Raw genomic sequence first — 14,600 nt, 5'->3', positions numbered from 1 at the left:
GAAGAAATGTTACTGAATGTTTATAAACTTGAGTCCACTAGTGCATGTAAAGCCAATCTACTGACAAAAAGTTTTGGTGAAGGAAAGTGAAAGTGAAAGTCACTCAGTCCTATCCTACTCTTTGCGAATATACTCATGAACTATACAGTCCATAGAAATCTCTAGGCCAGAATACTGGAGTGGGTATCATTTCTCCAGGGGATCTTCCTGACCCATGAATCAAACCAGGGTCTCCCTACATTGCAGGCAGATTCCTCACCAGCTGAGCTACAGAATATGCTGCACTTATTACAGGGCCATACAAGGAGTCATATGGGCTCAAAAGGTCCAGATTTCCCAGTAGATTTCAGAAAGCCTTTTTTTTTTAAGCCAAAGTGAGAGAATCACAGGTGTGTGATCAGCTTGTGCATAATTCTCTGATTGGTTGATGGTGATATAACACGTTGGTGTCATAGTGGTTAATACGCTCAATCCTCAGACTACAATCAGTTTGGGGACCATGTTCTCGTAGTTCATGTGGTTAACTTTTTACATCTGGTGGAGGTTTTATACTATTTGGAAAACAACTCAAGAAGTTGTATCAGACACCATTATCTATGTACTTAAGGAAGGAACTGAAGATCCTGTCACTTTGTTATATCGCTGATCCATTGTTTAAATTGTTACCAGTTCTCCTGCCCTGGCTGCTATGTTTTGTTACTACAAATTCACAGTCTTTAAATCAAGCCTTGAGCCAGCCTTTTGTGACTCAGGGGTGACCTGGTAGATCAAAGCTTTTCTACAGAGGCAGATGGAGCACATGGGAGGGTGGGCAGTTTGGTTTTGGGAAAGCCCTATAGGATCCAACTCAGTTCAGTTCAGTTCAGTTCAGTCACTTAGTTGTGTCCGACTCTTTGCGACCCCATGAATCGCAGCACGCCAGGCCTCCCTGTCCATCACCAAGTCCCGGAGTTCACTCAGACTCACATCTATCGAGTCCGTGATGCCATCCAGCCATCTCATCCTCTGTCGTCCCCTTCTCCTCCTACCCCCAATTCCTCCCAGCATCAGTCTTTTCCAGTGAGTCAACTCTTCGCATGAGGTGGCCAAAGTACCGGAGCTTCAGCTTTAGCATCATTCCTTCCAAAGAAATTCCAGGGTTGATCTCCTTCAGAATGGACTAAGTTACTGAAAAATGGAGAAAGATTAAATGAGTGACCAAAGTTTGCATGATTAGAAAGTAACAACAATGGAGTTTGGGTCACACTTTCCATGTAAATACATCCCTTTGAGGAGGCTAGTATTGATAGCCATTCCTAAACTTGACAAATTAGCCCCAATTTTTATATCCCTGTCATCTGCAAGGATAATGCCACCTAAATATTTGCTTAGAAATTCATGTTTTCTAAAGGGAGTAGACTGGAAATAGGATCAAAGAGCAGAAAATCTCAGAGTTCACAAGAGAAGAGGACACTCTTCCTTTCTTCCTCTACCTAGGACTAGCAAAGCCCTACTGGTTGCAGCTGGGCACTGCCCTGAGAGGTAGAGGGAGAAGCCCACTGAAGGCAGGATCCGATGCCTCTGTGTCTTTCCCTGTGTAATATAGTTATTTATAATAAGATACGTATAGTTGATCTTTGTCCCAATTCATAAAACAAGGTTCTTGAAATGCTTATAAATTCCTAAGTAGTAAGAATGGTAGAAATACATTTGTTCTAATGAGGCAAGTCTGGGTGGGCTCCTGGATGGGAAATGGCCACCAGAAAGACAAAACCATGATTAGAAGTTTTATATTTCCAGGCCTCTACTTCCCATTCTCCAGAGAGGGGCTGAAAATTAACTTAATAATAGATAAATCCTATGTAAGAAAGCCTACATAAAATCCCAAGAGCATGGGGTTTGGAGAGCTTTCAGTTTGGTGAACACATTCATATATACCAAGAGAGGGATGGACCCCTACTCCACAGGGACAGAAGCCACCCAGACCTCAACCTATGTGTCTCTTCACCTGTCTGTTTATCTGTATCCTTTATCACATTCTTTATTCAACTAGTAAACATACATCTTCCCTGGGTTTTAGAAGTTGCTCTAGCAAGTACATCAAACCTGAAGAGGAGGCTTTCATGAACTTCTGATTTATAGCCAAGTCATACAGAAGTTGAGGGTAATCTGGGGATCTACTGCCTGAAATTGACATGTGAAGCCAGTGGCAGTCTCCTGGGACTGAGCCTTTAAACTGTGGGACCTGACAGTACATTCAGAAAGATGCATAGTGTCAGAATCAAGGTAAATTGTAGGATACCCCGATAGTGCTGCAGAATTGCTTGTTGTGGGGAAAGCCCCACACACATCTGGTGTTGAAACAAAGGAAAACTGTTTTATTTTTTTCTAAAACACCTAGGTTGTCTGATTTTTTTCTTCTCTTCTTCCTCTCTTTTGATGGGATACAGTGCAGGTGACCCAACATGGGCCACTTGGATGTGTAGATTATTTCAACCTGAAGGGAAGGAAGTTCCAAACTCAGAAAGAAACTTTAAACTTCTACCTAACTGCCTAAGAGAACAGATTATAGACCCTGTTCCAGGAGGGAGATACCACTAAAGATAACTATACAACACTATATATAACTATAGTATACAATGAACTAGGTGTGATAAACAGCGAGGATCTTAGCAAGGCCAGTTTGATCGAAGTCCTCTCTGTGTCCTATTCTCTCTAGACTGACCAGTGAACATTTGTTTAACAAACATTAAATCTCTATGTTTTCCGTGAATTACTTTACTTCCCTTTGAAGTCCCAGACTCCTACCTCTTTCTCCTTAGTCCAGTATGATTTATAAATGTACCTCACCTTGCCTTACTATCTTTCAAATTTCTCATGCCTATGTTAATTCTCCAGACATATGTATTAAACTTGATTTTCTACTGTGAATGTCTTATATCATTTTAATTATTTGACTAGCCAAAAGAAATAAAAGGGGAAAAAGAAAAATACCACCACCCCATTTTTGTTGACAAGTATCACCCACCTGATTTCAGAAGAGACCAACAGAGTCCTTTAATGGACATATTCTCTTAGTCAAAGAAGATCCAATTAGAAGGAAAGAATCAGGGGGAAATGTCACACAAGAGAGACCCAGTGATCTCAGCTGCCCCTTTCTCTGTAATCAATGGGTCAGAGATGGATTGGTTCATGCCAGGATTTTTAGCTGAAGCTGAAAGAAGGGCTGAAATTAGGGTGTAGCAAGTGAGGCACCCAGACTACAAAATTTAAATCTCTCTCACTCTCAAGTTCCCTTGTACCCTAAACTCTTCTCTTGCCTCACCCTAGTTCCAGCCCTGGATGCTTGGCTCTCTCTAGTATCACTGTGGAGGACTGGTTGACTTCCTTTTTCCTCAGTTTATTCAGAATAACACTATTATTTTTCAAAGAGAAAACTGGCAATAAAAAACAAAAAAGCCCAGAGAAAACATCTTTCAAAAAACATTCACTAGTCATTTAACCGAAGTTCCTGTTAAAAACAAACATTTCCTGTAACTGAGAGAAAACTGAAAAAGAAAGCAAAAGTCTGTTTCCTGTATTGGGCATTGACATGAAGTATTGGGAGTGAATATGTGGTGAAAAAAACTTATTTCAAATCTGATATTATTCTAAAGGAATGCTTTTACTCTTTCATTAATTTATACATTTACTGAAATCTTACCATACACAGAAAGTTTACTCACTCTGTGAGAGAATCTGAGGTGCCTCAGACTCTGATCTCTAGACCCAAAGCATAGCAATAGAGAAGCCACGGGCACTGACACAAAGCCCAGCCAAGAACGCAAAAACACGCACATACACAGAAACACTCAGAGGTGCAGGCTGAGCAGCGGAGGGGACTCTGCTGCTAAAGACGCCTCCATTGATATTTCCTGCTCTGACAGATTTGATCATCAAACAAATTGTGTGCTGGGGAAAAGAATTCATACGTGAACGTCTACTTCAGGCCAAGCACTGGGTGAGATTAACCTACCTCATTTTATCCTCATTAATATTCTGCGAGTGGATGGTGCTACTGACACAAATTCATTCCAGTCCTCGACTGCTCGTCATTACTTAGGTCCCCCTCTCCACACTCATAAGCAAGTATAGCTAGGAACTGCTGGATCCTGGACTCAAACTCATGGCTGACATTTACACTCTGGCCTACTAGAAAACACTTCCATTCCTATTCTAAAAGTAGGAAAAGGGAAGTGAGATTGGAAGGGTACCACTCCAGCCCTTCTTATACCTTCTGTGTGTTTCATGTCACTCACTGAAATACCTGTTAATAGTCTCACGAATTACTGAAGACACAGGCTCAAACAGACCAACCATTTTCTTATTCAATCATGATATTCTGTTCATACGGTTCATGCACTACCTTTGGAATACAAAGATGAATAAGACAGATCCCCCACAACCGGGAGGAACAAAGGGAGGTGGGGTGTTTGAGGCTGGGGGATGGGAGAAATGAGGCAGACAGGCAGCAGCTACAGTGCACACACGGTGACGAGGCATCGCAGGTGGAGTCAGGGCTCTGAGAGCAGCACAGACAGCTCAGTCCAGGCCCGTGTAGGGGAGACGGACAGGGGCACCGGGAGTGGAAAGGGGAATAAGAGATGACGTGGGTAGCATCTCTAGAGGTCCTGGGGAAAGTGAGCATGAGGTTCTCCTCCAAGAAGACATGTGCAGACATACACAGCTTGAAACAGAGGAACAATGGAGCAGGCGGTACTGTCTACAAGCAAAATTATAATCAATTAAATCATGGGGTAAGATAATAATCTATGAAACAAAATGCTTTACATGAGATGTGTAAGGGAAGACAGATTTTTAACATTACTGAAAAGCTCTGCTTCCCTTGTAGCTCAGTCAAAGAATCCATCTGCAATGCAGGAGACCTGGGTTCAATTCCAGGTGGGAAGATCCCCTGGCGAAGGAAATGGCAACCCACTACAGTATTCTTGCCTGGAGAATCCCACCGACAGAGGAGCCTGGCAGGCTACAGTCCATGGTGTTGCAAAAGTCAGACACAACTTAGTAACTAAACTACTACAAAAGCTCTAATATAAAATTCAGTTCAGTTCAGTTCAGTCACTCAGTCGTTAGAAAACAGTAAAATTCTCTTTCTCACTATAAACACACAATATGCTTTTAAGAATTTAGCTCATGTTAGTGTTGAAGCATCCACATCAGCTAATACAATTTTGAAACTTTGGTAATTTTCAAATCAATCACACAGCTAGAACAGTAAAGCAGTTAAAGCAAGTTCCCTGAGGAAGACATTCTAAGGTGCCCTTGTCTCTTTTCTGAAATTCTTTCCCTATCCTGCTTCTCCCATGTTCTTTATCTGGTGCTCATCCCAGGCCACCATAAATAAATGTGCACACACACCGCTCCCGTCCACATTAGTCTTCCATTTGCAATAACCTTAACACCCAGGAATCACCATGCAAACACAATTATAAATCACAATTATCTAATCATAATTATATAAATAAATATAAATCACAATTATAAATGAATGAGTGAATGAATAAATAAATAAATGAGTAGGATTCCTTTAAATCAGCTGATTTTTTAAAAGAGATTTAAAAAAAAAAACCCAAAGTAAAACCAATTTTTCACTTCCTGCTTGCCGTTTTACCACAGAAGGAGCTGAGGTCTAGGCTGGAGATATAACTGCCAGACTCAGGGAAGGAACCTGCTCTGCTTTCTCACTCATCTCTCTGGAGCAAACTGAAGACAGGAGCTTGGCCTCAAGGAGGCAGGTAAGTGAAGGAAAAGGAGAGAATTGGGTAGACAGAGAGATACAACAATATACTCAGAAACTAAAAAAAAAAAAAAAAAAAAAACGGGAATAGGGACAGTCAGAGATCAAGGCAGATTAAGGCACGACGAGAACACAAATATGAATCTAACATTCTCATTGTTCCAATAAACAGCTCCAAATCTGAGAGAAAGGGAGTACATTAATAAAAGAGACAAACAATTTGGTAACTTCTATTGTCAAATAAAAATAAATCTACACTGACATAAAAAGAGACTTCATTTGAAAGGATTATTGCAATCAAGGGAAAGAGACTATTGTAATTGAGAAAACAATTTAAACAGAACTGCAAGCATCTCAAAGGAAAGGTAGACAGCAATTATCTTTTGTAGGGAAGGGTCAACAGGCTAGAATGAACACAGAATAGAGGGTGTGTACAAAAGGAAATATTTTGATTCTTAGGAGGGATCATTGTATGCTGGATCAGAACGAGGATGGGTCAACCTTAAGGGGGCTAAAAGGAAGAGAAGTTTAATTAATGTTTAGTTTCAAACACCAATTGATCAGGGGGACAAACAGCTCAGTGAAAGTTTCATGAGGCAAAGAATGGAATTTAAAGGGTCTTTGTCTAATTTCATATTTAAAACAAGTAGCCAAGAAAGAACTGCTGTATAACAATAAAGAAAGAAAGAAAAGCAGTTAATTTTTAAAACTTGGGTCTGTGTCTGGCCTCCTTATAAGTAATAGGGGAACACATAAATGAGTCCTACCAAAGTCATATGCAAAACGGGGGCTCTTTGCAGTAAGTTAATTCTCAGAACACAAAAGGTTGCATGGATTTCTTTTAACCATCACTGCTTTCCAAGAGCAAAGGACTCATGAAAAGTTTACTTTATTGTGACTCATGTAAGTAAGAGGTGCTATGGTAAATACAGGGAAGAAGGGAACTAACTGGACCTGGAAGAATAAAGGAAGGTTTCACAAATAAGGCAAATTGGGTTAGCAGTATAGGATCCTGGGAAATGCTCATCTACTATAATATTTTGCTGATCTAATATTTGAATTGATATAAAACAGATTAACAGGACAACGTTAACTTTATTTTTTTTTTATTTTTTTAATTTTTTTTAAATTTTTTAAATTTTAAAATCTTTAATTCTTACATGCATTCCCAAACATGAACCCCCCTCAACGTTAACTTTAATTACATACTTACAGAATCCCCACCAAGACTCAAAGATGGTCTGGCAATTGAGGCATATATACTATCTCAAGGTAAGGAGGAGGCAGTAGGGGTCTGGGGCTTCAAAGAGGAGGGGGACAGTTAGATGGGAAGAGCAAATGATTGTTAAGCAAATGTTTACGATGCCGTGCAAATATGTCTTTCTGATAAAAAAGCTGTCTCTGGTAATAGCTCTTTCTGGTACAGTGTTAGTCTCTCAGTCACTCCACTCTTTGCTACCCCACCAGGCTCCTCTGTCCATGGAGTTCTCCAGGCAAGAATACTGAAGTGGGTTGCCATTTCCTTCTCTAAGACTTTCTGGTACAAGCCCTCTATATAATTCTTTCAGGCAGTTCAAGGAGAGGTAAAAAATCTTTTCCTGAGTCTGCTGGGTCTTAAATGCCTTCTGTTCAGAACAATCCACATGTCAAAGTGGCAGATTTGGAGGTGGCATATTCTGCTGCACCTCAACATACAGGGTAAACAAAACTATGAGATTGAGGCAAGATGACAGAGTACAGCTTTTAAGGGAAGAAAGTGAACTAAAAGTTCAGAAAAGGAAAAAGAGTGGTTGTAAAAAGAATTAGGTTGGGACTTCCCTGGCACTCCAGTGGTTAAGACTTCACTTTTTGAGGTTTGATCCCCAGTGGGGGAGCTAAGATGCCAACTGCTTTGCAGCCAGATAACCAAATCATAAGAGAGAAGTAATATTATAACAGAAGGCTCAGACGGTAAAGCATCTGCCTACAATGCTGGAGACCGGGGTTCAATGCTTAGGTCGGGAAGATCCTTTGGAGAAGGAAATGGCAACCCACTCCAGTACTCTTGCCTGGATAATCCCATGGACAGAGGAGCCTGGAAGGCTACAGCCCCTGGAGTCACAAAGAGTCGGACACAATTGAGCAACTTCATTTCACATTTCAAAGAAGAAAAGGGGTGACTGGGTTGATTGTTGCCAGATTGTGAGGGGGATTGAATGCTAGGGACAAGTAATTTGATCATATCATAAACCAATGAGGATTTTTGAGTTTTGTAAACAAGTTAATGACTTAGCTATGAGTTTCAGGATGCACTGTGAAAGGTGGACCATACAAGGAAAGATATACAGATTTGAGAGCTTCTTATACAGAACAGTCAAATAGCACAAACTAATGCCCGGCATTTAGTAGGTAACTAACAGGGACATAGTTTAGGTGAAGAAGTAGGAAAAAATGGCTTGCAAGAAATAAAAGGTGCCCACATCACCATTTGCCCATCAAAATGGAATATGCCCCCAAAAGGCCAGAGTTAGGAATTCAAAATAAGTTTCTAACTGGATAAGCCATTCAACACCATGAATCCAAGTCCATGGAGGAGCTACAGAAAGAGTAAAATCTACAGTAGGAGGTAGAGTTTAAGAAGCAAGCTAACATTTTGTTACTTTTTTCTCTTTTATTGAGATATAATTCATATATAATATCAGTTAAGCTGTGCAACATGACTGCATATGTGTATATATTGCAAAATGATAACCCACAGCAAGCCTAGTAAAATCCATCACCACACAGTTATACTTTACTTTTCCTTATGATGAAAAAATGTTAAAGTCTTCTTAGAAACTATCAAGTCACAATAGTGTACTATCAACTACAGTCATCATGCTGCACATAACATCCCCAGCACTCACTCCTTTATAATTGGAAATGTCAGCCTTTTTTCCTCCTAAACCCATTTTCCGTCCTTCTCCCCCACCCTCTGGCAACCACCCATCTGTTCTCTGTATCATTTAGCTCGTGTTTGGTTATGTTATGTTTTATCTTAGCTTCCATATGTAAGTGAGATCATATGGTATTTATCTTTGTCTGACATTTTACTTAACATAAAGCCCTCAAGGCAAACCATGTTGTCACAGATGGCAGGATTTATTTCTCTTTCTCTCTCTCTTTTTTTTTTTTTTTTTTTTGCTGAATAATATTCCATTAGAAATGGACCAACTTTCTTTATCCATCCATCAATCAATGAACATTTATGTTGCTTTCCACTTTGGTTGTTGTAAATAATGCTGGAATGAACCTGGTCAGGGATGGGGAGGATCTTTTCAAATTAGTGTTTTCTTTTCCTTTAGATAAATACCCAGTGGTGTCATTGGTGGATCAAGATATTTGCTAGAAACTGGAAAAGGCTAGACACTGCATAAAGAGCCTAAAGCAGCTCACGATTAGCAGCAGACTCTGAACACATATTCTAACTACATGATCAAAAGCAGTCTCAGGTTACTCTCCATCCAATTATCTGATTGTTTCTTTGCTAACACTTAACCTGAAATTATTTTCCTTCTTCAAATATTTTGAAGTTTATGGTCTGCTTCCCTCAGGTAGAGGTAAACACTGCAGAGGCAGGGATCTAACCTGCCTTATTCATTAGTCAACACTAGTACCTAAAACATTTCCCAGCATGCTGAAAGCCCTCAATAAATATGTGTGAGATAAATGCTGACATTTAAAAAATCTTTACCAAACTTCCAATCAGCAGTACTTGTATGATCTCATTCACTCAAAGGTACATTATCATGATGGGTACAAGGGAGGAGAGATGGTCAACAAAGAGGAGCTCCCAGGTTTAACAGGATAGAAAGCCGGAAAGGCTCCCTGGACTGGATAATTAGAATGTGAATATCAGGCTTCTAGAGAACTTTTTCTAGAAAAAGGTGAGGGCAGAAGTGAAACTAAATAATAATAAGTGGATAGGATGCATTCAGCTATTTGTTTCATCAACAAACATTTACTGAGCCAGAAGTGCTAAGTTTGAAATTCCTTTTAGAGAAATCTGGCAATAAAGGAAATATAAAGAAAAGCTTATGCAGGAGGCAAGATCCACTCTATATTTAAACAAAATGGGAAGATGTGTGTTTTCTTATCCAAAGTGAAGCAACCACAAAAGTAAAATATTCAAGATATTTGACACCCAAGAATAAGAAAAAGATAGAAAGAAAAAGCCCAAGGGAGGTGAGTAGCAGCAGGATTTAGAGGACAGAGTTAGTATTGCAAAGAGGTTAGGGATGCCTCTTCCTTAGGGACCAGAGGGAAGAACACAAGAATGGATAATAGAGTCTTAATTTGAAGGTGACAATATTTGAAGATGAGGAAGATCTGACCACATAGCTTCTACACTGTGTAGAAATGGAAAGGGACGTCACCAAATGTGAAAAGAGCCTCAACTAATGCTCTCTTTGATGTAATATTTCCTGCATTCATAGACCCCTCTCAATGCTTCTGGACTGTTGGTTCAAAGGACCTACTCAGCCTTTTTCATATTTATCTCTTTAGCCCCATTGTCTCAAAAAGTGCCTGGCACTTAGGAGTAGACCAGTAAGTGTAAATTATATGTAAACTTATGAAGATGAGTCATTTGATTGTGGGAAGTGAAGAAGAGAATGAAGAAGAATGAAACTAGACTCTTGGGGCCTGAGACACTGGGGAGATGGCAATAGAATGGATGCGCTGAGAAAACAAAAGGCAGAGAGAGGTTTAAACAAGTTACTGGGTGCAAGCTGGGATGCACTTATGTTCCACCTCAAGGGTCTCACTTGCTGGTAAGAAGTACAACTCTGCCCTAGGCTGTTCCCAAGCTGGTTTCACATTCCCTTGGGCCCCCAGGGATTCAACTTTTTTCTTCCGTCTCCTCAGTTATCCAAAAACATCCTCTACACACTTAGCTGCTCCTGGTTCAAGTCCTAGTTCAGTTTCTTTCTGTCCTCAAGACAATGCTTCAGGTTTCAACTGTAGCTAGGGCATTTGCTACTAATCGTTAGGTACATGAAGACAAAAATATAAAAACCAAGGAAAAGGAAAAGATCTTCTCTTGTTTTGTGGTTTTACAATGCTCCCAGAAGCCTCACTAGTCTAAAAGCAAATTAGACTATAGGCATAAAATCGTCTTATGGAAGTCATGTCTAAGTGTAAGCATGTACTCCCACATAAATGAGCCTGTGTTCTTGCACTTGAAAGGTCTCACAGAAGATGGAAACATGTGGCTTCCTCTATCCTAGTTTAAAATTATATTCTTATTTTATGTCAATTTTATTGAGAAATGACCTATGCACAAACAAACGCATCCATTTAAGGTAAATATTTTGATGAATTTTGCCAAGTTGAGACCACTAAACCCTTGAAACCATTCCCATGATCAAGACAGAAAATGTTTTCATGATCCCCCAAAATTTACAGGGCCCCTTTGCAGTCTATTCCTCCCTCTGCTCCAGTCCTGGGCAACCAGATATGCTTTGGCTTACTATAAATTAGTTTGCATTTTATACAAATGGAATAATACAATAAGCATTCTTTCATTGTTGCTTTCTTTCAGGCAGCATAATAAATTTTAAATTCAACCACGTTGTTGCTTGTATGAGTAGTTATCCATTTCTATTATTAAGCAGTATTTTATTGTATAGCATATTTCGCTTAGCTATTAGATTGGCCAGGAAGTTCATTCAGGGCATGTTACACAAAAACCCAAAGGATCTTTTTTGGCCAACCCAATATCTATCTATTTATGGACAATTTTGAGTATTTTCAGTTTTTAACTATTATGCAAAAATCTACTAGGACATCTATACACGAATCATTGTGTGGACAAAAATTTTAATTCTCTTGGATAGATATCTAGAAGTGAAATGTCTGAGTCACATGGTGTGTGCATGTTTCACAAGTGCCTAACAAGTTTCTGAAATGGTTACTACCAATAGTGAGGCTGTTCTAGCTGCTCTATATCCTCTCTGACACTTGATATTGTCAGTCTTCTTAATTGTAGCCTTTCTAATGAGTTTGTTCTGTTTTGTCATTGCAGTTTTATTTTTTTTTTTTTTATTTATTTTTTTTTTTTAAACTTTAAAATCTTTAATTCTTACATGCGTTCCCAAACATGAACCCCCCTCCCACCTCCCTCCCCACAACATCTCTCTGGGTCATCCCCATGCACCTGCCCCAAGCAAGCTGCACCCTACGTCAGACATGGACTGGCGATTCAATTCTTACATGACAGTATACATGTTAGAATTCCCATTCTCCCAAATCATCCCACCCTCTCCCTCTCCCTCTGAGTCCAAAAGTCCGTTATACACATCTGTGTCTTTTTTCCTGTCTTGCATACAGGGTCGTCATTGCCATCTTCCTAAATTCCATATATATGTGTTAGTATACTGTATTGGTGTTTTTCTTTCTGGCTTACTTCACTCTGTATAATTGGCTCCAGTTTCACCCATCTCATCAGAACTGATTCAAATGAATTCTTTTTAACAGCTGAGTAATACTCCATTGTGTATATGTACCACAGCTTTCTTATCCATTCATCTGCTGAGGGACATCTAGGTTGTTTCCATGTCCTGGCTATTATAAACAGTGCTGCGATGAACATTGGAGTACATGTGTCTCTTTCAATTCTGGTTTCCTCCGTGTGTATGCCCAGAAGTGGGATTGCTGGGTCATAAGGTAGTTCTATTTGCAATTTTTTAAGGAATCTCCACACTGTTCTCCATAGTGGCTGTACTAGTTTGCATTCCCACCAACAGTGTAGGAGGGTTCCCTTTTGGAATTTCCCTAATGACTAATGACGTTGACCATCTTTTCATGCACTTACTCACCACTCAACATCTTCTTTAATGAAATCAGCTACTCAAACACTTCGCCCTATTCTTACTACATTCTCTTACATATTATTGAACTGTAAGAGTCTTTATATAATTTGTATACCAGTTTTTTGTCCGATATATTCATTGAAAATATCTTCTTCCTTTCTTTAGTTAGACCTTTAATTGACTTAATGTAATTTTCAGAGAGAGCCAAATTTTTCATTTTGATTCTCTAGTTGATCAGTTTTTTTATGGCTCATGATTTTAGTGTCCTAAGAAAGTTTTGCCTACTGCAAGGCCATGAATATTAATATTTTTCACTCTTCTTTCACTCAGAAGTTTAATAGGTTAATTTTCACATTTAAGTTTTGGTCTATTTTGAGTTATTTTGGGTGTGGTGTGATGAGCTATTTTGGGTGTGGTATAAAGCAGGGTCAATGATCAGATTTTTTCAACATGGATATCTAATTGTCCCAGCACCATTTGTTGCATAGATTTTCCACTCTTCTTTGCAAATCGCTGTAGCATATACATATGAGTGTATTTCTAGATCCTCTGTACTCTTCCATTTCCATGGACTTAATATCTGTCTTCATTAATACCATCTTGTTCTTGGTAGCTGTATGCAAGTCTTAAAATGGGACAATGTATTGACCTCTTTCTTTTTTATATACACACCCAAACCACATATACATGTGCAATTTCCTCAGGACAAAAGAGTCCAAAAAATTCCTATTTCTGAGAGAAGACATCTTGAGTTTGAATAGCTCAAAGCTTCCTGACAATCTCAGCAAGTTGGAATTAATAGTATTCATGAAATTTAACAAGCTAGAGATCAATATAGATTAGAAAAATGAACAAATATCTGAACTTTTATAACATCTGTGTCATCAACTCTCTCCCTTCTACTGAATTTCTGCTAAATATGGCTGAGAGGCCTATTTTCCACAGTCTTCCTCTTTAGAACCTGAGGTGTAATAGAAAGGAACTTTGAGTTAAGGGGTGTCACAGATCTCTAAATACACGTTATCTGAATACAAGTTATTTTCCTATCACATAGATGTCCACACAACTTTATCTGTGTTTTTCTTAGACAACAGGAAATTTTTTTTAATTAAATTTTTATTTTTACTTTATTTTACTTTACAATACTGTATTGGTTTTGCCATACATTGACATGAATCCACCATGGGTGTACATGCAATCCCAAGCATGAACCCCCCTCCCACCTCCCTCCCTATAACATCCCTCTGGATCATCCCCGTGCACCAGCCCCAAGCATACTGTATCCTGCATCAGACATAGAGTGGCGATTCGATTCTTACATGATAGTATACATGTTTCAATGCCATTCTCCAGGAAATTAAACAAAGAATTATGCTCTCCTTTTTTACAGGGGCAAGTCATTTAATAATAAGCCTAAATTTACCTTCTAGTCTCTGAAAATCTCCATTTGCCAGTGGCCTGACTCTTTTATCCTAAAGAACTACAATTCTGCCTCTAATCCTGTCCAACTGTACCCTCAAATCTGTCTCAGACCGACCATGTTCAGGCTTTTTAGCTCAGGAAAACAAACAGGTTCTCAGGGGGTTTTCCATAGAAGGTCTGAGATTCTCTGCTTTCTGTTTATGTGACTATGAAAGATTTGAGCCCAATAACCATAAAACATGTGCCTGTGACTTTACCCTAATTAGGAACAACACAGATTAACTTGACAGTCCTCCTGGCATGGAACAAAGACTGCTTTGGTCTTCTCTCCTGGTCTCTTTGTTCCTTCTTCCACTGACCAATGACGTCTCAAACCATACGGAAGATCATGAGATTAGAGTCTACCAGTATTTATAGTTTAATGAAGTATCCCAAATTGACCACATAAGCATGCCCAGATGGAGTATTAGAACACTGTCCATATTCCAGAACAATCTCTCATACTCTTAGCTACTTCTTATCATTAATCTCTCTACTTCCTAACAGTTTACACTAGTCATTACTCAGACTTG

At 39.2% G+C, this 14,600-nt stretch overlaps 1 protein-coding gene across 1 annotated transcript in view; it reads left to right on the top strand.

Moving 5' to 3' along the window:
* Window positions 5,675–14,600, top strand: part of LOC108633278 (interferon-induced very large GTPase 1-like) — a 56,329-nt gene continuing 47,403 nt past the window's right edge. Inside the window, exon 1 of the mRNA XM_018059479.1 lies at window positions 5,675–5,774. The gene's annotated coding sequence lies outside the window, so the exon portion shown is untranslated. The remainder of the gene's footprint in view (window positions 5,775–14,600) is intronic.

Source organism: Capra hircus, chromosome 15, assembly GCF_001704415.2.
Source record: "Capra hircus breed San Clemente chromosome 15, ASM170441v1, whole genome shotgun sequence".
Taxonomy (NCBI): domain Eukaryota; kingdom Metazoa; phylum Chordata; class Mammalia; order Artiodactyla; family Bovidae; genus Capra; species Capra hircus.
The sequence above is the reverse complement of the archived record's forward strand: the minus strand, read 5'-3'. Positions and strand labels throughout refer to the sequence as shown.